The sequence below is a fragment of the Canis aureus genome, chromosome X, assembly GCF_053574225.1.
Source record: "Canis aureus isolate CA01 chromosome X, VMU_Caureus_v.1.0, whole genome shotgun sequence".
Lineage (NCBI taxonomy): Eukaryota > Metazoa > Chordata > Mammalia > Carnivora > Canidae > Canis > Canis aureus.
Genome location: NC_135649.1, coordinates 34,604,836 through 34,623,234, shown reverse-complemented (window position 1 = coordinate 34,623,234; position 18,399 = coordinate 34,604,836).

Sequence of the window (18,399 nt, the reverse complement as noted above, 5' to 3'; positions counted from 1 at the left end):
GATTTGACTTTTTAAAAATGTACAGTTGTAGAAGTTAAAAATGAAAAACTAATGCTGTAGTTTCCTTTCTTATGTATCATATAATTTTTGTTTTTGCATTTAAAACACACAATTTTTAAGTTGAGAGTGATGATTAAAAAAACACTTAGTTCAACCCATAAATTTACAGATCAAGAAATCTATCACCCAGAGATTACATAACTTGTCCAAGGTCACACAGGGGGATCCCTAGGTGGCGCAGCGGTTTGGCGCCTGCCTTCGGCCTAGGGCGCGATCCTGGAGACCCGGGATCGAATCCCACGTCGGGCTCCCGGTGCATGGAACCTGCTTCTCCCTCTGCCTGTGTCTCTGCCTCTCTCTCTCTCTGTGACTATCATAAATAAAAAAAAAAAAAAAAAAAAAAAAGTAAAAGCAAGGTCACACAGGGTCTCAGAGCCAGGACTAAAATTATGGTCCCTGATTCCCTGGCCACTCTTTTTTATATTTTATGCTCTATGCTACATGCTTATTGTAAGAAATTTTGGAAGTCTAACAGGTGCTTTTAAAAATCACTTTTTTATTATGCCTGATGCCTGTAATTTTAACTCATTGGTTTTAAAATAGAGATATTTAAGGAACTTGACATATAATGAAAAGCTATAGAATTTGTCCACATCTTTAATGGGAAAGCCAGTGCTTTTTAAAAGGAAAATATAATTCCAGAAAACCTTTATTTGGTTACATTATTACTAGCTTATAAGTGAGTGAACATTTGAAACACTGATTAAGAAGCAAATTTCTACCCAAATACTTAAGACTGAAGAAATAGAGAAATACATTCTCTTTGGATAAGCAAACAATTGGTGAGGCTAAATAAAACCATACTTTGCACCCTTCTCCCCCAGCTTTGTTGAGATAGAATCAGCATATAACATTCTGTAAATCTTGGGTATACAACATGATGATTTGACCTACATATAGGTCACAAAATGATCACCACAGAATGGTAGTTAACACACCCATTAGTATATATATTTAGTTTGTGTATGCGTGTGTTGAGAACCTTTAGGATTTATACTCCTAGAAACCTTCAAGTGTACGATACAGCTCATCAACCCTAGTCATGCTGTACAATAGCTCCCCAGAATTTATTCAGATTATAACCGGAGGTTTGTACCCTTTGACCAACATCTCCCCATTTTCCCTATCCCTCAGTTCTTGGTAACCATCATTCTCCTTTCTGTTTCTCTAGGTTTATTTGATTGTTGGTTTTAGATTCCACATATAAGTGAGATCATGTGGAATTTGCCTTTCTCTGTCTGACTAACTTCAGTTAGCATGATGTCCTCCAGGTTCACCCATGTTGTAGTAATAGCAGAATTTCCCACCTTCTCATGGTTGAATAATAATCTTATATATTCATATATTGTGCTATTGTATCATTTACAGGAAAATTGTCAAATAATTTTCGAATAGATTTTATTTTTCTCCTTTCAAGCATGCATTCCAATCAGCAACATAGTTTGATTTCTTGCAAGGAAGGGATAAAAAACAATTTGCTCAGTGAGGTAAGTTCAGAGAGACATTGCACACATGTATTAGAATGGCAAACCAAAACCAAACCCAAAACCTGACAATGCAGGGTTGTTGGCAATGATGCAGGGCAACCAGGACTCATTCATTCACTGCTGGTGGGGAATGCAAAATGGTACAGCCACTTTTGAAGGCAGTCTGGAATTTCCTTATAAAGCTGAACACAGTCTTACCATGCCATCCAGCAATTATACTCCAAGATATTTACTCAAATGAGTTAAAAACTTGTGCCCAAACAACACCTGTACACAAATGTTTACAGTAGCTTTATTAATAGTCACCAAAAAAAAAAGAAGCAACCAAGATCCTTCAATAGGTTAATGGATAAACAAACTAGGGTACATCCATAATGTGGTATACATTTACTAAAAACAAACAAACAAAAAACAACAATCTGGGGATCCCTTGGTGGCTCAGCGGTTTGGTGCCTTTGGCCCAGGGCGTGATCCTGGAGTCTCGAGGTTGAGTCCCACGTCAGGCTCCCTGTATGGAGCCTGCTTCTTCCTCTGCCTGTGTCTCTGCCTCTCTCTCTCTGTGTCTCTCATGAATAAATAAATAATATCTTTTTTAAAAATCTCTCCAAAACCCTCTTAAGCCATAGATGAATCTTAAACAGATATTCTTAAATGATAGCAAGCAGTCTAAAAATGCTATATACTACATAATTCCATTTATATGACATTTTGGGAAAGGCCAAACTATAGAGATAGTAAATATACCAGTGATTACTGGTGGTTTGGGGGAGGGTAATAAGCAGGTGAAACAGAAGGGATTTTTTTTAGGGCACTGAAACTATTTCATATGATACTGCAATGGTGGATACATGACATAATGCATTTGTCAGGTCCCATAAAACTTGACAGCACAAAGAATCAACCTTAATGCACAAAAATGTTTAAGTCAATTAGGAAGTTAGGGGATCTTGAAATGAATTAAGAATGTAACATAAGATTTTAACCATATCAAAAAGGTATGAAGTGACCTCATTGAGGAGAATAATATGTTGACCTAAATAACTTTGAAAATAAATAAACTGTAAGAATTAAGTCAAAAGGAACTGTACGGAAGCACTGTACTCTACTTGATAAAGGTATTCCCCATGGAGGTGACACTAACAGTTTTGAAACCACTATGCCTATATCCTGGAAATGAACAATTAACTAAGTAGATGGCAGTTGGTAAGAGCCAGGTTTCTTTTTTTTAAAGAATTTATTTCTTTATTCATGAGACACACACACGCAGAGAGAGAGAGAGAGAGAGAGAGAGAGGCAGAGAGAGAGGCAGAAGCGGGCCCCATGCACAGAGCGATCCCAGATCTCCAGGATCAGGCCCTGGGCTGAAGGTGGCACTAAACTGCTGAGCCACCCAGGCTGTACAAGAGCCAGGTTTCTTGACGTTGGAGTTGTGAGGTTATAGGTAAGCAAGGGAAGGGGTCTAGCAGGATCCACGTAGTAATGGATTAGAGTTGGAGACATCAGTAAAAACTCTTACTTGCCTTAATATAGGTAAAGACAAACTCATGTAGAACTATTTCTAGATATGTGTATTTACATAGATTAGTATACACAAATAACTTTCCTTGCTCTCTCAGCTGAGAGGGCCAGCAGCAAATGACACTGCAGTAGCAATGAAGATGCCTAGACCACAAATCTTTGTTTCTAATACCATTCTCCAATAAAAGGAACCAAGAATTCTCAGAGAAATGACCGGGGCAGAAAATGTCTGGTTTTTTAGTGCCAGAGCATCCTCTAGCACCAGAAACTAAGGTAGCCCTCAAACCAAACCAAACCAAACCAAAATCACAATAATGGGGATATGTCAAAAGGACAGAGAAGCCAAGTGACAGAGCTCCCAATGACCAACTCTAAAACAATTTGTGCAAGAAAATAAGGTTGTATTGGATTATAACACAACTTAGAAAAATAAATATCTGTGAATTCATACTAATATAAATAAATGATTGAATAAAGAAACAAATGGAGGGGGGAGAGTTAGACAAACCTCCCTTGTGGAAGATTTATGTAGATAGTCTGCTTTCAAGGAGATGGAGCATAGTGGAGGTTGTGCATAGTGACTTCCTTTCAAAGAGCTGAGTACGGAAGAGAGTGGGGGAATGGTGAATTTACTTTGGAGAAACCTGACAAAACTACATCAAACAGGTGATCCAGGTTAATAGTATCAGTGATAAAACATGTGGAGAGCCTGTACCCTTGGTAAGAAGTGATGAGAGTGGTTTATCTGTGATCCTCCACCATGAAACCCTTAACATCAGTCTAATCATGAGGAAAACACCAGAAAAGCACCAATTGAGGGACATTTTACAAAACATATGACCAGTACTCTCTCAGAGTGTCAAGGTCTTCAAAAACAAGGAAAGCCCAAGCCACTGCCACAGCTGAGAGAGCCGAAATGGACAGGACAACTAAATGTAATGTGGCATCCTGATGGAACTTGCAAGAGAAAAAGAACAATAGGTAAAAAAACTAAGGAGAGCTGCATAAAGTATAAGCTTTAATTAATAACGTATCAATATTGATTCATTAACTGTGGCATTTTCTTTACTAACTGTAGGCAAAACGGGGCAGCCCTGGTGGCCCAGCGGTTTAGCACCGCCTTCAGCCCAGGGTGTGATCCTGGAGACCAGGGATCGAGTCCCACATCGGGCTCCCTGCATGGGGCCTGCTTCTGCCTCTCTCTCTCTCTCTGTCTCTCATGAATGAATACATAAAATCTTTTTTTTTTTTATGATAGTCACACACACACAGAGAGAGAAAGAGAGAGAGGCAGAGACACAGACAGAGGGAGAAGCAGGCTCCATGCACCGGGAGCCCGACGTGGGATTCGATCCCGGGTCTCCAGGATCGCGCCCTGGGCCAAAGGCAGGCGCTAAACCGCTGCGCCACCCAGGGATCCCCTACATAAAATCTTTAAAAAATAAAATGGGCCAAACTTGGCATGTGTTACTCAGAAACTTTGTACCAGTTCTAGCAATTCTTCCAGCCTAAAAATGCTCTAATATAAGAATCTATTTAAGAAAAAGACCTAGCAGAACAGTTTGAGGTTATTAAAATCAATTTATTCTTAATCGTTAATAAGGTATTTGACTAAGGCTCAGAATTTGTTGACCTTCCTCTCAGCCCATACGTCCCTCCTTTCTTCTCAAGACCATTCACCTGAATATTTTCTTAGTGCTTTCTTTTTTTTAAGGCTATCTAGGGAGGGTGTGCTCAAGCTAAGAACAAAAGTGGCTCAACTATGAATATAAGCCCTTTGCTACAAGAAACCACACTTAAGGCCCAATTGCAACTTCTATCTGGGGTTTGTGTGTAGAATGATCTGGGAAAGTAAGCCACTGCAAGCTCCAGATGGAGAAGGAAGGAGGCAGAGGAAGCCCAGTGTTTTGGTTTTCTTTGAGCATTAGTCATTCTGAAGTCCATGTCGGACCTTAGCCAGTTGTTGAGCCCTGTACCCTGTCATTCAGGGTGCTCCCCTGTATGACGAAACGGTAAACTTAGATGAATTCTCAAACTTTAGGGAAATGTTTTCCAGCTCATTTTAGAGGATGACATGAAAGCCTTCTGTGCATATTGGGTTCACCTGCTCTCTGAAGTTTCACCTAAAAAGAAACATTCAAAAGTTCCATAGCTTCTTCAAGGATGCTAATCTTACTTCTGCACAGGTACTGTAGAGCACAGACTGGTGCTGCCTTGTAAGAGAATCGTATGTCTCAGCTGAAGATTAGGTCAAACTCCTTTAAAGAAGAGTTCACTGAGCCTCTGTGTTAATTAAATCAACAGAAGGGGCAACATTACCGGACCCTGAACAGATATTGAAGTCAATGGCAGAGAGGAATGCAGTCTTGGGAGAAGGAGCAACTACTAAAGGATATTCAGGCATCCTCCTCCTTTGATTCAGGAAATAAATCCTGCAGAGAAGAAGGCTAAAGGGCTATAGCATTTAGCAAATGAGAAAAGCATTTCAGAAGGAAAAAGGTATCCTGTTAAGTGGAACTTTAACAAAGAAAAATCAGAACTTCAAAACATCTCTTAGAGTTCGATAAAATATATTGTGTATGGTGCCGATATTTTATAAAATTGATTTTCCCTTTATTATAAGTCTTTTTAAATCCCCAGCACCCCTCCCTCACCTCCTGCCATTACCCATTTGATACTTAAACGTTACAAGAGTTGTCCTTTTGTTTTTATTTATAGATTGCTGATTCTGCTGGCCCCTTGCTTCTTTCATGCTCCCTATTCTCTGTTCTGTCCAGTGTTTATATTTAGAAATAAGCTAGCAGCATCCACAAAGTGGTAGGAAACATGACTCCCAAATCCACATGCACTGACGCTCAGAACTTGGGAAAGAAGTTTGTTGATAGGAACTGGGTAGGGTTGTTGTTGTTTGTTTTGTTTTGTTTTTTTTTTCACTAAAAACAAAATTCACTAAATTCACTAAAACGTGAATTTCATGAAACTGGCAGGTTTATGTTTTAATACTTCTAGGAATTCTAAAGTTTTTTGTTTATGATGAATAAATCTAAGTGCCACGTTTTGTGTATTTAAAAAAAAAGATCTTATTTATTTGGGAGAGAGAGAGAGAGAAGCAAGCACGTGGGTTCAGGAGTGGGGGGTGGAGGTGGGGGGGATGGGAGGGAAGAGGAGAAGCAGACTCCCTGCTGAGCAGGGAGCCTGACTCAGGGCTTGATCCCAGGACCCTGAGATTATGACCTGAGCTGAAGACAGAACTTAACCAATCCCTAAGTCCCGTAGTTTAATAGTATCAGCAATTTGTCAGACAATTAACATTTTCTCCTTAAACGTATAGTTTCAAATCATATAGTATGTGGTTCTTTATTCTCTTTTGTGACCCTTGTGTTTTATTTGGTTTCATTTTATCTTTTTTAAGGAGTATATCTCTTATGTTATAATGAAAGTCAAGGCAAAAAGTGATTCAAAATATATGCATTCAATTACAGAAAAGATAAGATCCATGATGTGAATGAACTGTGCCTTGCCAACACCATGGAGGAATTAACAAAGTCTATTATGCCAATGTATTGATTTTGCCTTCTGCAGTTCACTTCCAAGATTTAGAGATTTAGAGAAGCATCAAAACTGTGCTTATAAGGCAGAAATACAGCAGAATGATTGAATCAGTGTTTTGGATAACTAGTCCTTTATATGGACAAGCATTAATGTAATTAATATCATATTGACAACCAAACTGTTGCTGTGATTGACTCCGTTAAATCATGGAAATGATTGAGTCATGTCTTTCAAATAATAACAGTGGTTAATGAGAAAGGATTCTCAGGTTCTTCTAATGGATATCATTCAGTTCCCTGACTCTGAAAAGATACTAGATTTATTCCCCTTCTTTCTCTACCTCTTCTACTTGCCTTTTTATTTCTATTCAATATATAAGTCTATACCATACTCCTCCCTTGAGGCATGGAGATAGATAGATATAGATATTTCAAGAGGGGGGGATAGTTTGGGTTTGTGGAGGAGAGAAAGGGAGATAGGAAGATTGGAATTCTCTTCTTAAAGTGTTTGCAAATGGAAGGGAGAAATGATAAGTTTTCTGGATCAAAGCCTTAATCCATTTTATAGACTTACATATATCACCAGGACTATAGATCAAAGGTGTTTTATTTGCAGTTTTCATAGCCTTTTATGGAGTAAGATGTGGTAGGCTAAAAGGAGGTTGTGCAAAAAATTACTTTTACAAGGAAACAACTTGGTTTATTCCTTATGATACGTTAGACATTCTGGCTGATAACACACTAATCTGGGTAAATGTCCTAACTCTCCTCTTATACTTTAAGCACCTCAATGGTAGTGACAGTGTTTTATTCCTATTTTATCCATCAAGGTAGCTAACATAGTACCTGGTACAAAGCAAGTACCCTATAAATGCTTCTTGAATAAATGAACCCTAGGGAATGGAAAGCTGTAAGACAACTTTTTAACTTTGAAGAAAACTGTAGTCCTTAAGGTACATTACGTGAGTTCTGTGTACATTTTAAAATGATTCAAAAAGGTGAAAACTTACCCTCATTAATTATAAAGGTTTATGTTAGCAACCACTTAGTTCCTATGGTTACATCTCCAAGAAATTATAAAATAGGCACTTCAAGGGTTTGGAAACAGGAACAAATTGGCTGTTATAGAATTCATGAATGCTAATAACTCATTTACTTATAATGCTTTATAATTAATTGGTTTAAAATCATCTACTGCAGTCTTAAAATGAATAGGATATTTAAAGGTCACCATTGCTCTTGGCTCTCATTTAAAACTCTAATCGAACAAAAATACATTGCGGATATCAATTAAAACATTTGAAATTATTCTTTAGCTAAACTTGGCCTCGAATACTAAATGATGTATTCACTTGCTATCTTTTAACTGTGGTGATCTATACTCTGTGATTAAGTTATTATAAAACCATAATTTCCAAGATTTTGGATGATGGAGGATATGCCCATAATTTATGAAATGGAGTGAAGTAGAATGAATTATGTACACACTAAGGTAATTTCTTGTGAGATGTTTAGCAATGAATCTTCACTTTTTTCCCTTCACTGGAAATGCCAATTGATATCATGTGCTAAACCAAGTTTAACACTAAAGATACAAATTCAATGATGAGAATGTTCTTTTATCAATGGAAGATATAGCATCCAACAATAAATCTCAACAAAAATGCAGCAACATATCTACACATAATGTTAACACAGAGAAATAGCATTTCTTGTTGGAATTTTTGACAAGGGGTGTGTAAGCAGGTATACTAATACTACTAAAATTGCCGATTTGTAATTTTTAAATTCTAAGTGTTCACAAAAAGTTATCACTGTTGGTTTGTAGCAGAATTTTTCCAACTATATTCCATGGAATGATGTTTCAGAAAGTATTGATAGAAATGCTATTGATAGGGCTTCAAAACCAAATATGTTTAGATAATTGTGCATGTTGGTTCTCTCACTGTCTTCTTAGTCTAAACAGGTTTTTCTATAGTCCTTAAGGAATGTAGGAAAGTATATCTACCCACTGAATGATATATTTTCTAAGAAAACAAACCATTAAAACATCAAAAAAACGTTTTGTTCAATATGATGCATAAATCAACAATATATAAAGAAGCATACATGCCAAGTGTGACAGATTGTATTTTCCAGAGACAACTGCAACAACATTTCCCATCCCACATGTTTTTCTTACAAAGTGATGTTGACATCTTCCCTTTGGAGAAGTGGGGTGTGTGTTGCCTCTCCTTAAATTGGGGTGGGCTCCTAATTGTATGTAACTTCTGCATTGCATGGACTTCTGAGGCTAGGTCACAAAAGGTGATATGGTGTCTGCCTGATTTTTTTGAATACTTGCTTGGAGCCTTGAGCTGTCATGTAAGCAGTCTACCTGTCTTGAGGGCTCCATGCAGTGCCATGAGGAAGGGCCCAACTAGCCCATATGGAGAGGCCACATGGAGAGTCCATGAGACAACCTTAAGTGAAAAGAATGCCTGGCACCTTAGCTCCCCTAAAGTTCCAGCTTCAGTCACCATCTGACCACAATTACATGTGAGACTCTGAGCTTGAATCACTCAGCTGAATCCTTCCTGAAATTTCTTGGCTCATGGAAACCAGGAGACATAATGAAATAATTTTTGTTGTTTTAAACCACTAAGTCTTAGGGTGATTTGTTATGGAGTCATAGCAATTGGAACATCAGGTACCATGTTCAATATAATTTTTAGTAATAATACTAATTCTTCCATCATAATGATGAACCACTTATAGTCTCTTTGACTTTCAGCTTTTGTCATTGTGAAATGAGGATAATCTTTTGAATTTAAAAAACTAATATGAGAAGCAGAAAACCTATTTCACAAGTTCCAGTTCTTGAGATCTGTGGTAGACAAGCTGTGCTCACTGTCCAAACTATTTCCAGGAACATAATTCAGGGTTACTAAGTCACCAGGAGCATATGGTTCAACTGTTCTTCTTAAATTATTTAAATACAAGAGAATATTAGAAATTTTGGCACCTGTTTCTTTACCATTCACTGCCCACAAAAACCTTAATATGATTCAGTTATTCAAAAGGAGTTGAGTATTCTTAGATACAGATTCAAAGGCCCCATGAGTACCTAAGGACAATCACAGATTAATTTAAGGATGATGATTCGAAGACTTCTCACAAGATGATATTCCCTCATATGGAGAAAAACCAAAAACACACTATAGGACTTTCTGAAGATAAGAATCCAATGTGCTTCATTAGTAATAAAGAGCCAGTTCATTGGTCTGGTTGCCAATGTTCTTCCTGGGGAAGGGAAGAAAGACCTCATAGTCATTATTTAGCAAATTTGAAAAAAGCCATTTAAGTTTTAAAAAGTTTTTTTATTTAAATTCCAGTTAACACACAGCATAAAATTACTTTCAGGTGAATAGTATAGTGATTCAACACTCCCATGCTTCACCTGGTGCTCAGCACAAGCACACTCCTTAATCCCCAACACCTAGTTAACCCATCCCCCACCAACCTCCCTTCTGGTAACCACCAGTTTGTTTAGAGTTAAGAGTGTTTCTTGGTTCGCATCTCTCTTTTTTGTCCCTTTGCTTCTTTTTTTTTCTTTCTTAAATTCCACACATGAGTGAAATCATATGGTATTTGTCTTTCTCTGACTGACTTATTTCACTTAGCATTATACTCTCTAGTTTCATCCACATCATTGCAGATGGCAAGATTTCATTTGTTATGGCCAAGTAATATTCCATTGTGTATATATACTATATTTTCTGTATACATTCATCAGTTGATAGATACATGAGCTGTTTCCATAATTTGGCTTTTGTAGATAATGCTGCTATAAACACTGCGGTGCACGTGTCCCTATGAATTAGTATTTTTGTAATGTTTAGGTAAATATCTAGTAATGTCATTGCTGGATCATAGGGTAGTTCTATTTCTAGCTTTTTGAGAACGCTCCATACTGTTTTCCACAGTGGATGCACCTGTTTACATTCCCACCAATAGTGCACAATGGATCCTTTTTCTCCACATCCTTGCCAACACTTGTTATTCCTTGAGTTTTTATATTAGCCATTTTGACAGGTATGAAGTGATACCTTATTGTGGTTTGGTTTGCATTTTCCTGATGATGAGTGATACTGAGCATCTTTTTGTGTGTCTGTTGACTATCTAGATTTGGAAAATATCTATTCATGTCTTCTGCTCATTTTTAAGTTGGACAATTCATTTTTTGGGTGTTGAATTAATAAGTTTTTATATATTTTGGATACTAGCCCCTTAATGGATATGTGATCTGCAAATATCTTCTCCCATTCTGTAGAATGCCTTTTAGTTTTGTTGATCATTTCCTTTGCTGTGTAGATTTTTATTTTTGCTTTTATTTCTCTTGCCTTGGAAGACATATCTAGAAAGAATTTGCTATGGCCAATGTCAAAGAAGTTATTGCCTATGTTCTCTTCTAGAATTTTTATGGTTTCCTGTCCCACATTTAGGTTTTTCATTCATTTTGAATTTGTTTTTGTGTGTGGTATAAGAAAGGGCTCCCATTTTATTATTTTGTATGTTACTATCCAGTTTTCCCAGCACCTTTTGTTGAAGAGACTATCTTTTGTCCAATGAATATCATTGGATATTCATTCCTGCTTTATTGAAGATGAATTGGCCATTTAATTGTGGGTTCTGAGAAAGACCATTTAAAAGAATTGCTGATGATTGCATTTGAAGTAGGGAACAATATATGTCTGGGAAAGTATTTTAGCTTTGGAAATCCAGTATTTGTCTAGGAGTGTGAAATATTAACTACCTCTTTCTAGTCAAAATTTGAACTTTATTTCTTCAAATATTGACATGTGATGTTATCTTAATACAGAGAGGCTAATTTCCTCTTTTTCATCTAACCAGTGAGTGATTATTCATCTTCTTCATTTAAACTCAATACTACCTAGCATTTATGTATCTTTTACCAAGCACCTGGTATATGTATTAACCCTTTTAATCTTCACAACTCTATGAGATAAGTACTATTATTATCCCCCACTATAAAGAGGAGGAAACTGAGGCCCAAAAAGATAAACTTGCCCAAAATTGCAGCCAGTAATTGATGGAGTCTTCACAGCCCAGGGCTGTTTAATACCAAGTTAGATCACTTCTCTTGAGTGTTGGTTTGCATATAGTGCTAACCAAAGATGACCCTGAGTTAAAAGCTCTGGCTTTTCAAAGTCACTGACTCTGATCTTGGATAAGTTACTCAATTATTGTGACCCTCTATCTCTGCCACTGTGTGATTATTATAATACCGTTCCTATGTTTATAGTGCAGTTTTGAGGATTATAGGTAATATGTAAAGGACCTATATAGCACTCAATACAGACTGCTACAGATGATAGAGATGGCAGTACCTCCTTATTCCAGGACTATCTCCTCAAAGCTTAACATGATCACACACAGAGACATATAGGGCAAATATGTAACTCAGCAGACATTGGATGATATATTTGAGTTGGTCATGAGTGAGATAAGAATGTTATATTGGTAAGGCAGGCTTGCGACAGAGACAATTCCCTTGGGCTAGCCATCTGCCCTGTGGCACCAGATAGGGTCAGGGAAAGGCCTAAAACAGTTCATTGATCCGAGGTTTCCAAAGTCTGTCCTTCGAAGGTTTATGCTAGAGCAAGGAAGCAATTGGCAGTAAGATTGTTGGATGTATCTTTGAATATGTAAATTTGAAGTTATGATTGCATGAGTAAGCATTTTCTTAGGAAAGCTCATTTGTCTTTCAAAATGTGCTGAAAATCCATAGAAACATATTAGAAACAGTTTAAGAGACTATAAACAGTAACAGAAAATAATTATGATAACGATATTCCCAAAGTCTTCAGATGATCTTTTCCTTTAGAAATTATTTTGGACTATTAATAGGATTCTGTGGAAAAATATATCTATTTTCAAAGTGCTTCAGTTAGATAACTAGGCCATTATAGCAATCTTGCATCTTAGTACTTTAGGATGTCTAGGTTAATATATTGATAAAAAACCTGAATGAAAAAAAATCAGATGTAAAATACCCATGTATTTAGCAACATCCAGATAAGCTGCTAAATTTGAAATTTATTTTATGGCTTAAATCTCACAATGGGCTTTATCCCTACCTCCTTCACACAGACTTATTTCTACAAATTGTATTCAACTAGACGACTTAAGAATTTGGAAAACTGGGATGCCTGGGTGGTTCAGTAGTTGAGCATCTGCCTTTGGCTCAGGGTGTGATCCTGGGGTTCTGGGATTGAGTTCTGCATCGGGCTCCCTGCATGGAACCTGGTTCTTTCTCTGTCTATCTCTCTGCCTCTCTATTTCTGTGTCTCTCATGAATAAATAAATAAAATATTTTAAAAAAAGAATTTGGAAAACTAAATATAACCACATCCCCCAACCAGTAAACCCACAGTTTTAAAAGGTGCTTTAATTATTTTAAAGAAAGAAAACTACTGGTTATATTTTATTTTACTCCTCTTGAATGAATGCCTTAATAGACCTTTTGTTGACTATAAACAGAAGCAAATGAAAATCTCACTTAGTAATTATGTTTGGTAAAATATACAATTTGACAATATCAGCCATACCAGTCAATTTGTCAATGAAATTTATTGAATTCACTTTGTAGTACCAAAGACAATTAAACCCTGAGAAGAGACACAAAGGAAGTTGAAGACATACAATTATGTATTGAACTGTTGTTCTTACATTTTAGCATTTATAAAGATAACTTGAGGAGCTTGTTTAAAATGGAAATTCTTATAAACTCAAAATGGATGAAAGACCTAAATGTGAGACAAGATTCCATCCAAATCCTAGAGGAGAACACAGGCAACACCCTTTTTGAACTCGGCCACAGTAACTTCTTGCAAGATACATCCATGAAGGCAAAAGAAACAAAAGCAAAAATGAACTATTGGGACTTCATCAAGATAAGAAGCTTTTGCACAGCAAAGGATACAGTCAACAAAACTCAAAGACAACCTACAGAATAGGAGAAGATATTTGCAAATGACGTATCAGATAAAGGGCTAGTTTCCAAGATCTATAAAGAACTTATCAAACTCAACACCAAAGAAACAAACAATCCAATCATGAAATGGGCAAAAGACATGAAGAGAAATCTCACAGAGGAAGACATAGACATGGCCAACATGCACATGAGAAAATGCTCTGCATCACTTGCCATCAGGGAAATACAAATCAAAACCACAATGAGATACCACCTCACACCAGTGAGAATGGGGAAAATTAACAAGGCAGGAAACCACAAATGTTGGAGAGGATGCGGAGAAAAGAGAACCCTCTTACACTGTTGGTGGGAATGTGAACTGGTGCAGCCACTCTGGAAAACTGTGTGGAGGTTCCTCAAAGAGTTAAAAATATATCTGCCCTCTGACCCAGCTATTGCACTGCTGAGGATTTACCTCAAAGATACAGATGGAATGAAACGGCAGGACACCTGCACCCAATGTTTCTAGCAGCAATGTCCACAATAGCCAAACTGTGGAAGGAGCCTCGGTGTCCATCAAAAGATGAATGGATAAAGAAGCTGTGGTCTATATATACAATGAAATATTACTCAGCCATTAGAAATGACAAGTACCCACCATTTGCTTCGACGTGGAGGGACCTGGAGGGTATTATGCTGAGTGAAATAAGTCAGTCGGAAAAGGACAAACATTATATGGTCTCATTCATTTGGGGAATATAAAAATTAGTGAAAGGGAATAAAGGGAAAGGAGAGAAAATGAGTGAAAATATCAGTGAGGGTGACAAAACATGAGAGACACCTAACTCTGGGAAACTAACAAGGGGTAGTGGAAAGGGAGGTGGGCGGGGGGGTGGGGTGACTGGGTGATGGGCACTGAGGGGGGCACTTGGTGGGATGAGCACTGGATGTTATGCTATATGTTGGCAGATTGAACTCCAATAAAAAAATTAAAAAAAAATAAAATGGAAATTCTTGAGTCCTCTCTCCCAGGAATTTAGACTTATTAGGGTTTCAGTAAAGTCCAGCAATGTGCATTTCTAATAATCTTCCCAAGATGATTCTGATACAGGTGATCCTTAGTTAATTACTTTTAACTCTAGAGAGAGACCTATTCACGCACATATTGTTTTTTTTAATATATATTTGCAGTGCATTGGAATCCTCTGGGAAGATTAAAAATACAAATACTTAGTGACCACTTCTAGACTGTCATTGCGAAAATATATGGAAGAAAAACTGATCTAAGATGCACTAAGAGTGTTCCCATTTCCCCCATTCAATCTCTTGCTCACCTCCTATTGAATTTACTCTCAATGGATTAGAAAAGATCTGTGTCTGCAAACTTAGACTAAATTCCATATCATGCAAAGCATATGCATGTAACCCCTTTACCAATTTTTCTTGAAGCATGAATATGGTCCAACTATATCATAATTATTTAGGTATCTCCTTAAAAATGTACATCTGAAAGCTTAATCCCCAGATAGTTTATTTAATTCAGTAAGCTTTGGATGGAGCCCAATCTACAGTAGTGAAAGTTACCTTTAGATGATTAAATCCAAGTGGATCATTACCTATGCTGAGAAATGATTATTTTCAACAGAAATGCATCTGTTGCCTCCACTCTAACATCTCCAGTAAAATAAACTCACAAATTGCTCAGGTAGCCAATTCTGTTGAAAAATTTTGGTTTTTAAATTCTTCCTTAAAATGAAACTTTAAAATTCTTCCTTAAAAATCTACCTTCTGGGCAGCCCAGGTGGCTCAGCGGTTTAGCGCCGCCTTCAGCTCAGGGCCTGATCCTGGAGACCTGGGATCGAGTCCCACCTCGGGCTCCCTGCATGGAGCCTGCTTCTCCCTCTGCCTGTGTTTCTGCCTCTCTCTCTCTCTCTCTCTCTCTCTCTCTGTGTGTGTGTCTCTCATAAATAAATAAATAAATAAATAAATAAATAAATAAATAAATAAATTCTTTAAAAAAAAATCTACCTTCTAGAGACTTTGACCTTTGAGCTCTTTTTTTCTCCAAAAGCCATTTCCCCAGCACCCATACCACCCCTACTCCCCACTCCCAATACATTTCTTCTTCTGCAAAACTAGACATCCCTTGACTTCATATGAGGTAGACCAGATATTGATATTATTTGTCAATGTGTGTTTCATCCACTATCTATACCACAGTCATGTGAAGGGACTTATTAAGATTCAGACTTATGGGCTCTACTCTAAACCTATTGAATTAAAATCTCTGGTTGGAGAGATCTGGGGGCCTACTATTAAGAGTTGGGGCAGAGTCCACTGTAAACCTCAATGGAGGGTGTTCACACTGGTGTTAGTGTGTCTAGGCTGGGAGGGGGGCAGGAGGAAGAAATTATGCCCACCAGCCCCTTTGTTCGTGGAGTATTCTCTCAAAGATCCCTGCCCCTCCTTACAGACCCTGAGCTTAGCAAACAAATTGCTCCCATATACCCAGGCATCTTTCAGACTGCTGCTTCCATGCTGTATCTCAGTGGGACTCTTATTTGTGCTGCCTCTTCAAGGGTGAAGACTCAGCTTCCCATAGTCCTCTGGCTCTCCCAGAGCTGAGTCTGCTGATTTTTAAAGTTCCAGGTGTTAAGCTCCACTGATTATAATAACTCAAGAAATTAAGCCCCTCTGGTTTTCAAAGCCAAATATTATGGGGATTAGTCTTCCCGATGTGGGCTCTTCATGCCTAATGTGTCTGGTATGGGTTCTGCTCCTCTCCCCTCTCCATGCCTATGGTGTCTCTCCCTCCCATTAACTCTCTCATGGGTCTATTTGGTTCCTGGCCCTGTCTTTGCCCTTCCTACCCTCTTCCATGTGGCCTCTTCTTTACATTTAGCTGTAGAGAATCTATTCTGCCAGTCTTTAGGTTGTTCCCTGGGTTATTCACACTGATGTGGGTGCTATCTCAGTGTTCTCTGTGGGATGAGGTAAGCCTAGGATCCTCTTACTCTGCCATCTTACCCCTAGTTCCAAGGGACATGTATTTTTGACAAGAACACCAGGCCATATTGATGCAGAGGTTTATAGAACACAGTTTGAGGAACACAGATCTAGGAGCTTATAATATAATAAAGGCAGCCAAATAAGTGCTTAACTTTCTCAGAATGTATCAGATGAACCAGCCATGGGCTTAGTATTACTGTAGAACCATCAACATGTATGAAACTTCTTTTACCTCTAGAGAGAGACCCATTCATGTGTAGTGTTTTTCAACTCTTATTGCGGATATTTTTTAAATATAGAGGAATTCTTTTTTTAAAAAAGATTTTATTTATTTATTCATGAGAGACACAGAGAGAGAAAGGCAGAGACATAGGTAGATGGAGAAGCAGGCTTCCTGCAAGGGACCAGATGTGGGACTCAATCCTGGATCCCAGGATCATGCCCTGAGCCAAAGGCAGACACTTAACCCCTGAGCCACCCAGGCATCCTTAAATATAGAGAAATTTTATTTTAAAATGTAGAAATTCTGGTGTAGTTAGTCAGAGGTGGGACCTTCCTGGTACCTTTTGCAAAGCTCTTCAGTTGGTTTTAAGGTATAGCTTAGGGCAGCCCAGGTGGCTCAGCAGTTTAGTGCTCTCCTTCAACCCAGGGCCTGATCCTGGAGACCCGGGATAGAGTCCCACATTGGGCTCCCTGCATGGAGCCTGCTTCTCCCTCTGCCTGTGTCTCTGCCTCTCTCTCACTCTCTCTCTCTGTGTCTCTCATGAATAAATAAATATAATCTTTAAAAAAGGTATAGCTTAAATTGAAAGCCCTGTATTTGGTTGGGGCACAGGTAGGGACAAGGAAGTGGGGAAGAATCTGAAGAATCTGTAGTCAATAACGTAGTGATTGGAAAAACTATTAGTCTCAGGAAAAAAAAACAGTTGGATATTTGTGAAGGGAAATGGGATCATTGAGTGAACTTTAAACATTGTTTTTATACAGATTATAATTGTTTATTAAAAATTTGTTCAATAGGGATGCCTAGGTGGCTCAGTGGTTTAGAACCTGCCTTCAGCTGAGGGCGTAATCCTGGAGTCCCGAGATCCAGTCCCACATCAGGCTCCCTGCATGGAGCCTGTTTCTCCCTTTGCCTATGTCTCTGCCTCTCTCTCTCTCTCTCTCTCTCTCTCTCTGTCTCTCTGTCTCTGTCTCTCTCTCTCTCTCTCTCTGTGTGTGTGTGTGTCTCATGAATAAATAAATAAGATCTTTAAAAAATGAATTCAATAAAGATTTTTGAGTGCCAAGCAATGCATCAGGGCTCTGGAGGTATAGACTTGAAAACAATATACAGAGTCCTTGCCTTGACAAGGACAGTCTGACATGTTTTCTTAAGTCAAAAAAATAATTAAATAAGTATTACAAATATTATACATGCTATGAAAAACATATCAAAAGTATTTAGCCTAGTCTGGAAGGTCAAAGGAAGGCTTTCATAAGGACAAGCCTTAAAGTCTAAACTTGATGTATGACTAAAGGTTTGTATGTGTTTGAAGGCTCTGAGGCAATAAGAAAAGCCATTGCAGTAGTTCCCAAAGTGTAGTCTTCAGAACGGCATCATCAGCATCCTCTGGGAACTTGTTAGAGATGCCAATTCTCAGGCCCTACCCTAGACCTACTGAGTCAGCAGAAACTATGGGGTTGAAGCTCAGCCATCTGTGTTTTACCAAGTCCTCCAGAGGATTCCAATCCAAACTAAAGTGTGAGAACTACTGGTCTACTCTGAGAGCCGGAACAACAGCCAAAGTGATAGAGC